Genomic DNA, 10,993 nt, shown 5'->3' with positions numbered 1-10,993 from the left:
AATCGCACGATTGTTGTTGGGGGTCCATAACATTAACGTAACTCCAGTTTCTCCTCAAAAGTTCAACTCAAATATCATCAGCTACATTTCACCCTCATGATCATTTCAAGAACAGTCATTTTTCCTACTCCTAACACCATAAATCCATCCTGATATCTTCCACATTCTTCCTTAAAAATTTGTTTTGGGTTTCTGTGCTTTGATTTATTATTATTATTATTATTGGTATATAAACTCTTCATTATTAACAGGACAGGCCTGCAGACTCATTTCTTCTTGGACATTCCATGGTGTGACCTTGGCGCCCAGTGGTCTTAGTGTACTGGCCTTGGACACAAAAGTTTCAGAAGTGGCACAGCCCCCTAAGGACCCTAATCTTCCTCCCAGAGCTTGTTGTCTAGACCATTGGCCAGAACCTGGCTGTATTGTCCATCCTTTACATCTTTCTGTCTGTTTAGGAACCATTCTGGGACCTGTACTCTTGTGGATTCTGCATAATGGTGGTCACAGGTTCAACCTCATCCTCAGTGAGTTCTCCAGTCCTCTTGGTGAGGTCAGTGTCTGCTTTCCTCAAGACCACATGAGCATACCTTCGCCCCACAGCCTTAATGGCAGTGATGGCAAAGGCTATTTTCCACCGTCCATCCATGTTTGTGTTGAGTACTCACAAAATGTGCTGGAACTTCTCAGGAATCACTAGAGACATAGCAGTCTTCAGAGCACACACAATGCTAAGGGCACAGCCCAGAGGAAGAGAAGAACAGGAAACGAGATAAGAAGACGCATTGGAAGAGCCCTACACCTTGCAGACTAAGGCCATTTGAAAGGAAGAACAGGGGCAACAGTTAAACACAGCGCATGCCCTACTGCTTCCCAGTCTAGGAAATCAACGTTTCCACAGTAGATCATCAAAGGAAAGACTCACAGTATTGCAGTAATGGAATACAACTTAGCAATGAGGAAGCCCTCTTACTGGACAGTTAGGTAATGCAAGCAGGGCACAGAAATGTCAAGGGCTTCTCTAGGAAAGCATGAAGCGGCCCACTTCAGACCCAGGCAAAGGAAGGGATCTCTACTTTCCCCACCCAGAGTTCATTTACTGTGAAAATATGTTCTTAATATTCTGCATGCACAGTTGAGACAGGATACCTAAAGTAATACCTGATTTACCTATGGGTAATTTTCTCAGGACTTTGCCAGGTCAAAACGATTACGGGCACTAGGCACAAGTGGACTTAAGGAATCCAGATGCTTGTAGCTCAAATTGCTTCAAGCTGTTTTTTTTCTTACCATTGCAACCAGAGGGGGTTCTAGTTATGGACAATTATCTCCCCCTTTTTGACATCTGTCTGATCTCTCGTAGAAACTCTCCACAGTGCTCACCAGCTGCTTTATCAGGTGGGCTGTGGCATGACTCAGGTGGTATGGCAGTGCAGCAAGGCATGCATAAATGAAGCAGTGAATTAGAAACAGGCTGTCCATCTTTTCACTGAGAACCATGTCATGGGGGGGTTGGCACCTGCAGGGCTCCCACCAATCACTGATTTCTACACACAGCACCCTCCCACCACATGGTGACATGAACAGTTTAACAAGCTGACAGGAAATCTCATTTACACCTATGACTGGTATTATGGCTGCTTTCTTAATATGTTAGGGAAATTGCCCATACTATACCTGCCACAGGTGAAAACTGCATGCACATGCATAATTCATAAACCTCCAATCCCAAAGAGAATTGCAAAGGTTGTTGTTATTCAGCTGCCAGTTTTTATGGCAACATCTCAGATATAATTGAAGACTGTGGAAAGGGGACTTGTGGGAAGGGGTTCTCTGTTTAGTCAGTGTCTGCTGTTAGGACATGAGTAATTTGTAGACATAACAAATGATAACTCTCATACCTATGCATATTCCAAAATGTGGATAAGTCACATTACAAGTTTTGACCTTTACAATGTTCTCGCTGTCTGAAAAGTTCTTCTCTTACCCCCCTCTGTACATTTTAAATATGATTATATCTTTAAGTTTCTTATTTTGCTTTCATTGACTAAAAATAAATCTAACTTGAAAGAAATAGACTACCACATTGCAAACATGTAAAATATTTACATGCTATAGAAATATATACAGCCATAAATTATAAAATATTTAGACATTATAGAAATACATATTCCCCTCCTCATATTAACCACCAGTAAATTCATATGTGCATGCACTTCTAGGCCCTTTCTGTATGTATTTGTATATACATATGTCACAGATACACATGAAGTTTACCATATAAGTCATATTGGATAAATTATTGTTCTTATTGTTTGTCCCCTTTCATGATTTAAGCAAACATTTCATTTAAAAAGAGCTTTATATGCACAGAAAAGTGACAAGGAGAGCAGCATCTTCAAATGCCCCCTTCCCTGTCCCCTGCTGTGAATACCTTGCTGCTTCATTTGTCACAACTAGTGAGCCAGAATCAGCACATTAGGACTCACTGGTTTATATCTGGCTTAGGCATCCTTACTTTTTCCTGATGTACTGTTCTCTCCCAGTCTGTGCCAGACCTCCTGGGTTCTTCTATAGCACACCCTTAGGTTATTAGCTGCACTGTGTCTGTGCACGAGTACCACCCTGCAGAATGTTAAATGATTGTGGTGGTGGGCATGACAGCAGTGCCTGGCGTTAAGTAAAGGTTGGGTATAAACATACTGTCTTAACAAAAGTACTCCCTCAATAATTTTTGTGTCCTGGGAAGGCATCTCTGTTGTTCCATACATAAAATACGGAGCATACCCCCTAAATGGCAATGGCCTTGCATACAACCAGCTGAAGGCGGCCGTTGGCTGAAAGGACTTTGAGACAGTAAAACTTTCTTGAAACTATATGAACTCTAAGATTTTGTGGGAAGTTCTGGAAAATATTATATTCATTTTATCTTTGAGTAAGATTTGGACAAATATTGCTAAAATGATCACCTTTTGGTGCATTTCTGATGTTGCTTCTCATCAACACCATATTTCTTATGTGCCTTCTGTGCATCATTAACATGGGATGGAAAGGGAAAACAGATGCGCCCTGCTTTCTATAAAACCTGATCATCGTGGAGGAAGTCCTTCTACAGACCATGTCAGAGACGAGCACAAAGAGGAGGTGAAGTGTGAGAGCCAGCACATTCCCAGGGTCAGCAGAGGGAACGGAGCAGCAGGAGTTATTGGGAGTGCTGTGGAGTGGCAGCCAGGCCCCAGCTGCAGGGGCTGGGAGGCATACTGAGGACACCTGTCCTAGGTGAGTCAAGGCTTCCTTCTGAAGCAGTCGCTGTTGAGGCTATGAGGCTCTGGGTGAAGAGGGTCCCTGGACGGACACAGCCTCTGACCTCCAGATTGACAGAGCAGAGGGCATGGTGGAGTTTACCTGCTGCATGAGTACAGGCCCAGAGCTGATTCCAGGGAAGAGCGGACCAGGGGCTACAAAATGCACCCTGAGGATCTGCCTGGTTTTAGCACCTCCACCTTGTCTACAAAATCTGGGGGTTGGCTTCCTCAATCCCAACACTGATTCAAAATATGAAAGTCTACTATGACTTACTTGTAATCTGAGGTGGAAATGTCACCCAGGCTTGTGGCACTCTCCAAGCCAATACCCACTGTATGTGTTGCAAAGCTCTCTTCTTTTTATCAGAGCAGGTAGAAACCTCAGGGTTCTGTTTAACATTCTACTTTCCACAAAGCATGCATTAAATTAGACCATGTCATCTCGAAGTCTCTCTGACGTTAGTGGTGAACATCATTTCCAATTTGTCATTTGACATCTGTCCAGCATGTCAATCTTCTTAAATTGAATTTAATGCACTTTGAGTTGTGTAGCATAAGAAGGAAACCACATTAACTACTCCCAGCTCTGTGTGTGTTTGTGTGTGTGTCTATGTGAATGCCACAGAGTGAGAGAAAGTGAGAGAGCAACTTACAGTGTCATGTTACATAGAACAGATAAACACAACCAAAAATATAGAGTGGGGGGAAAAGAACAGATATGAAATTGAATATAACTTTTTTTCTGTTCCCACACTTCAAGCAGTCTCTTTAATCTTTCTGAACATTAGAGTTTTTCATCAATATAATGGAAATAAAGTGATCTACTGAACTGAAGGATTATATGAAGTAATTGATATTTTTAAATTTGTACATAGCAGATCCTTCGTTAATTATAAAATATTTTCTTTTTTTGTTATATGTCAGATTGTCAACAGTTTTCTCTTGATGTTTTCAATATGACTTATTTCAATATGTAAGATGCTATTCTTATATTTCCTTTCTGAGATCCTAGGAGTTTGCAATGATATTCATTTTCATAACAAAAGTGTTGTAGATGACTGGAATATGGTGAATAATAAATGTTTGGAAAATTATATTACTACTGTTTATAATGATTTTGTATTTAAATTGCTCTTAATTACTTGAAATAAATGCATACATTTTGTTCCTAAATTGTGTCACCAGTCTGTGAGCTTTGACTTTTAGCTTTAGTATGCAGATGAAGAAACTAAGACTGAGAAAGGAAGGTTGACTCTTGGCCCAGTGCACACAACTAGCAAGAAAGACAGTCTGATTTAGAGCCCGGTTTATATGCTGGTGCTTGCACTGCCTCTCTTCTTTAGGCAACTGCACACAGAAATAGGCATTATCATAGGAAATCAGCATCCAAAATTAAGCTATTGCATTTGATAAATTCAGCACTAGCTATTGCTGAGGGTCAGGGATGTACAGGATGGCCAGCCATCACCATGAATGAGTTAATCTCAAGAGACAGTATTGCTCATAATCACTATCAACCCGAGTGAGCCAGGCACTCTGAAGGGCACAGCTGGGGAAGGAGGGACAGACGGCACAGGAAGCTTGGTTTGATTTTGTCAGGAAACTCATAAATGTTTCATAAGGCCTCCACGGAAGATAAAACCTCCCCAAATGACCTCTTTTGATTGTTCCATAATGGGGAGATTAGAAACCCAGATGAAACATTAGACCAGAACGAAGACCTGCTTTCTGAAAACCCCCAAACGCCTTGTCAAAATCCATTTCCCCCTATCTGATCTTGCGTGCCCTGCTTCTCTCTGAACTTGAAGAGGAAGGAGGTTATCAGTTTATCACAGCAAGGGAAGCCATGGACTCACCCAGGAAGGAAACTCCGCTTCCTCACTGTGGTTGGCTTGGTGGATCCACTCTCTGCACAGTGGGCCTGGCCTGAGCCGGACTCCTCCATGGCTCTGGGTCCTTCCTTGAAGTACGACACCCACTAGCGCCATGGCCACGAGATGTGCTGAGACTGCTTGTAAGTGGCGCACCTCAGGCGATACATTCCTTTAAAAAAACACACTTTCCTATTTGTTTTATTGGTAACGATTTTTGTAGAAAGAAATGAGAATAAGCAAAAAGCAAAAAAAAAAAAAAAGCATTTTCTCAAGAAGTGGAGATAATCTTTGTGTTGTGACAGAGTATCTTCCCAGTACAGATGTTTTTAGGGAGCAGCTTGTATTTCTCTCCGGAACTCTTTTCTCCAAGTGATTTTAGTACTCTTTATTACAGGATGAATGGCATCCTCTTATTGTACTTCTATCTATTTCTATGTATATGTGGATATAGATATTGAACTTTATGTCAGTGCATAATATTTATATGTGTAAATTGCATGTATCTTATATTTGTTCATATTTTATTATATATACACACACACATATACACTTATGTGTATATGAGTATTGCAAAAGATTTATGTGTAATTATGCACATACACAGAATTTTCACTGTACAGAGGCCAGTGTGCTTGCACTTTCTGTTGTATTCCTAACCTTACCCACCATTCTATTTTGCTTAAATATGAAGGGGTATGCATATGCACAGAAATCTTGCTAAATGGTCAATGAGCATTAATGCCCTCCATGCTGCTTCTCATTTCAAATTCACCATGTACGTATCTGATTTGTCTTGTGATGTATGAAGTCTTTCATGATTATCTCCATCTTTCTATCTTTGGGTTTTGCCAGCTATAGGAACCTTCCACTTCTTCTCGTGAATCTCATTCTATCCTCAGAGATCAGGCCTGAGTCCTACCTCCTTCTTGAGGCTTCTTTGAATTTTCTAGACAGTGAATACCCCATTTCTTTAGACACGTAGGAACATGAACTTTTTGGATGTAATACTACATTTCCTTCTGATTATGCTTACATAAGATTAAATGCATATACGTATTATCTTCCCAACTACTCAACTTTAAAGGGAGAAATCATAAAGCTATATGATAATATTAGCATAGTACCAAGGAGAGAGGGAGAGCGAAAGAGTGAGAGAGCGAGAAAGAGAGCAAGAGAGAGACAGAGACAGAGAATCTTCAACTGTTTTATAATGGATGCATAGAATTGAACATTCTTATGTTGTATAGTATGATATTTTTATATGTGTATACATTGTATAATGATCAAATCAAGGGTATTAATATATCATTGTTTCAATATTTTATATTTTTTGTGTTGGGAATAAAGACCTTTCATATATTTCAAAACACTTAGAATTGTTAATTATAGTCACTAAAATTATATGATACTAGAAATTATTCTTGTAAAATAATTTTATAATTATTTTATGTAAACATACAGAATTCAGTAGTATTTATATACACCAATAATAAAGTAGCTAAAAAATTCTATCCCATTTAAAACAGCAAAATAAAATAAAACAAACATCTAGGAGTAAATTTAACCAAGAAGGCTTAAATGTCCACAATGAAAACTATAAAGCATTAATCAAAGAATTTGAAGAGAACACATGCAAACAATAGCTATCTCATGTTCATGGATTGGAACAATCAATACTGTTAAAAATGTTCTTACCAGCCTCTATGATCTATAGATTCACTGCAATCCCTATGAAAATACTGATGACTTTCTTCACAGAAATAAAATAAAACTAACCTAAAATGTATACAAAAAAACATACAAGTTTGCAAAAAGTAAAACATTCCTGGAGGCATCACAATAACCGATTCAAAATGTTCTACAATGCCTTATTTACTAACAGTAGTTTTGTGTTGGCATAAAAACTGACACATGACCAGTGGAACAGGGAAGCCATAAATAAACCCATGAATCTATAGTTAGCTGGGTTTGGACAAAGCCAGGAATATGCGTTGAAGGAATCAGAGTACCTTTACCATGTGGTGCTGGGAAACTGTACATCCATAAGCAGAATAATAAAATTAGAGTCTCATCTCCACAAATGCAAAAACAACAAAGAAAAAAGCACAATTCAAAGTGGACCCGGCACTTGAGTATAAGGCTCTGAACTTTGAATCTAACAGAAGCAAAACACAGGGTAAAGACTTTGGAACATTGACAAGGGAAACGGGGCACAGATGTTTTGATTATGCTGTGTGTGTGCGTGTGTGTGTGTATGTGTGTGTGTGTGTGTGTGTGTGTGTGTTTCCCCCTTTCTGGTTTTGGTTGAGTTCTCAAAAGGAATTCCTGAGGCTAGGGTCTGGGTAAGTGATTATTTGGGAAGTGTTCCTGGAAACATTGATGGTGAGTTCAGAAGGAATAGCAGGTGGGAGACGAAGCCAATACAGGGTGTCCAAGGAGCAGCTCTTGCTGTGGACATCAGAGGACCTGTTCTGTTGGAACCTGTGGGAGACAGAGTACAGGATGCCTTGAAGTCACCCCAAGGTGTGAGGACCAGGTGAGGTGCCTTGGAGCTTTCCTCCTCGTGGGCACTTCCAGACTTCCTGGTTCCAGGGTAAAAGAGAGCCCAGCTGCAGGTAGGAGGTTGCTACCATCTGTATCTGGAGTGCTCACCCAAGTTCTCCTGTTAAAGTCTTAATCCCCAACGTGGTGCTATTGAAGGGGGGTGGAAAGATTGAGTTGGAGCCTGGTGGGGGCTTTCCGATCACTGGGCTGTGTCCTTCGAGGGGATAGTAGAACTCCAGCCCCTTCCCCTCCCTTTCTTTCACCTTCTTTCACAAGGTGAGTTCCTTGGCTCTGCCACAAGCTGCCTAGTGTGACGTGCTTCTTTGCCAGAGGCCCTGAAACAATGGGGTCAATGAATCATGGTCTGAGACCTCCAAGGTGGCAAGCCAAAATAAGACTTTCTCTTGTAACAAAAGTGCAAGTGTTTTGTTACATGATGGAAAGGTGGCTAACAGCAACAACAACAACAACAAAATTACTGGTGCTTAGGTTGTGACAACATCAGAAATGTAGGACACTTGCTGTGGGGATGTTCACTGGTCACTAACTGCTGTCTCAATGTGCAAAGCAAAGTGTAGAGATGCAAACAGGTTCTCCTGCCACTCAGTGCTGTATGCAGAGAACCACTTCAGTATTACCCAATATTATCCAAATGAATCCAAGGTATTGTCTTCCCACTATTTTCAGCATGCGATACAGCTCATGTTTGAGAAGTCCTGGGCTTGTAATTCTCCACAACTCCCCTTTCAACCTAAGCTCTCACCATGCTCTCCACAGCGGGTCTCTTGGCCACAGACACAGACCAAGGTATTGTCCTGGTAGATCTCTGCACTCAAAGATCAACTCATTCTCCATTCAGTTTTTTTTTTTTCCTTTTCAAGGCTACCATGTCTATCTGTTCAAATGTCCAGGAGTCTAGTATCTTCCATAAATGATTTGCTAATGGGTTTTACTGTATACCTTTGTTGTAAAGGAAGTGGCACAGGAGGATGGTGGCTAAAATAAGATCATGCGAAAGGACAAAAGAGACTATTTTTGACTCCAATAAGAAATCAGGAAAATAGAGATGTTAGTGATCCATCAAGAAGTGGATATAATTTAAAAAGCCCTGGAGTTAATTTCTGCCACAAAAAAAAAATCTGTGAGTTTTAAAAAATCACATTACTATAATTCAGCTCTTAGAGAAAGTCTGTAATGGGCTATATTTACCAAAGGGGCTGAGTCATAACCCAAAGGTGGTAGTGAACCCCACAGTGGCTGTGAAGAATTCCCTTTCACAGAGGCACTTGGAGCTCCACTGGGTTACAAACACTGTAATCAGAGTTACCAAGATGGCTTTATAAAAGTTATAGTTTTTTATTTAAAAGGAAACTTTTACTCCCTTTAAGAAACAACAAATAGTACAATATCAAATAAAACTGGTTCTTTCTTTTGGCCCTGGGCCATTCCTACCAGGAGATTCTGTGCTGTGTTTTCATTTCATGTTTTCATGGCTTCCGTCATGCCCAGAAACTCACCAGGCAAGGTTCCAAAGAGAGGGGACGGTGCTACTGAGCTGAGGGCCAGTCATGGAGATGGCTCATATCTGACTGGTCTTAGCACTTTATGAGAACATGTGTGTTGGTACTGAGCTTAGAATCCATAACATTAAGAAGCATCTGTTAGAGACTTGTTCTACTCCTCTTCCTCTAGACCTTTTGATTTATGGTTGCCAGATTTAGTAAATATAAATAATTCACTTTCCAACTGGAATTTCATATAAACAAGAAAACACCCACCCACACACACACACACACACACACACACACACATACACACGTTGAGTGTATACATATCTACATATGTTTATATGCACATGTATACATTTTGTTAGAGTTTATAGCACAAAGTACTCAAGATACTAAATAAATGTTGTTAATCTGAAGTCTAGATTTAATGAGTGTTCATGATTTCAACTGAAAACCATATTCTGGGTCCCACTTCCCTTGGCTGGGCTAATCTGAGTTTCCACCCCACTCTAACGGTGCCCTGAGCCCCACTCCAGGTCAGAACAGGACACCACTGCATGACTGCAGGAGAAGGCTGTTTGTCCCAAGTTCATGGAGTCTTGATCTTGGTCTCACCTCTATGTTGACCTCATTCCAGAATGTTCTGAAGCCTCAGAGGCCCCTGAGGAACAATCTGGCACTGCATCACTATACCTCTCCCACTCTTGGGATCCGTCATTCATGTCCTCACCTGTCACCAGTATGACCACTGGAGCCTTCAGCTCCTGCAGGTACCTCCTCCTCCACATCTGAGCATCACTCCGGGAACTGAGTACATTTTCTTCATTTTTACCAGCAGAAAAATATCTGCCCCCTGTGTAGCCTTCACTTTTTTTTTCATTGTTAGCAAGTACTCCTTCATCCAGCACTCACATATCATTTTTAAGAACATTTTCTGAGCCTTGTGCTTGGGTTCCTTCATTGTATTCTTCTTCCTGTTTTTTTTTTTTGTTGATTTTTTTTTCACTTTCATTGTTCTTGGGCTTTGCTAAGGGATCTTAGCTAAATTAAATAGTATAATTAAAATCCTCAGGAGCATTATTCTTGCCAAGAAGAATAAAACAGAATCACTTCTCTACTTCCCCCTCAGATATCAAAAAAAAAAAAAAATTGCTGTAGAATAGTATCTCAAATTATTATCAGAAAACTTTGCATATGGGAGAATTTTATAGTTAGGGCAACCTGAAAAATATCCAAATCAAAGTTCAGAACATAGGAAATATGAAATTCTCCTCCTTTACTGTCTCATTAAAAAAAGAAGAAGAAGAACTAAAAGTATAAATAGAACATATTCTGCTATCCAGGGGTTTTGATATCATGCCCAGCCAGACCTGCAACACACACACGCACACACCCACACACTCACAAAATTTTAAAGACAGTGTTTGAAAATATGTAGAAAAAGTGTCTCAATTTTTGGTTGATAGATTCACTACATGACATTGATCAAGCATAAGATTGTAGACAAGAAGCAGAAAACAGATTAAGATTTTATGTCACTAAAGAACAAACTGCTCACTAAACACTGTCCTTGAATTCCCAGCTGCCTGTCCCAGCTGCCTTTGTGGTTAGTTAAGGCCATAGGCCTCACAGTGAGAATGTCCAGGGCAAGGGGATGCAGTGGAGGTGTTCCTCCAGGTCTGCCCAGTAATGCACCCCACATTGAGCTCCTCCGTTTTGTTTTCTGTGGGATGAATGGAGGGGACTCTGGGAATCTAGATGG

At 40.4% G+C, this 10,993-nt stretch overlaps 1 pseudogene; it reads right to left on the bottom strand.

Annotated features, from left to right (window-relative positions):
* Window positions 1-244: 244 nt before the first annotated feature.
* On the bottom strand, window positions 245-706 carry LOC107142798 (annotated as a pseudogene).
* Between the last annotated feature and the right edge of the window lie 10,287 nt (window positions 707-10,993).

The sequence above is a fragment of the Marmota marmota genome, unplaced genomic scaffold (assembly GCF_001458135.2).
Source record: "Marmota marmota marmota unplaced genomic scaffold, marMar, whole genome shotgun sequence".
Lineage (NCBI taxonomy): Eukaryota > Metazoa > Chordata > Mammalia > Rodentia > Sciuridae > Marmota > Marmota marmota.
Note: the sequence above shows the minus strand (reverse complement) of the source record. Positions and strands in the feature narration are given on the sequence as shown.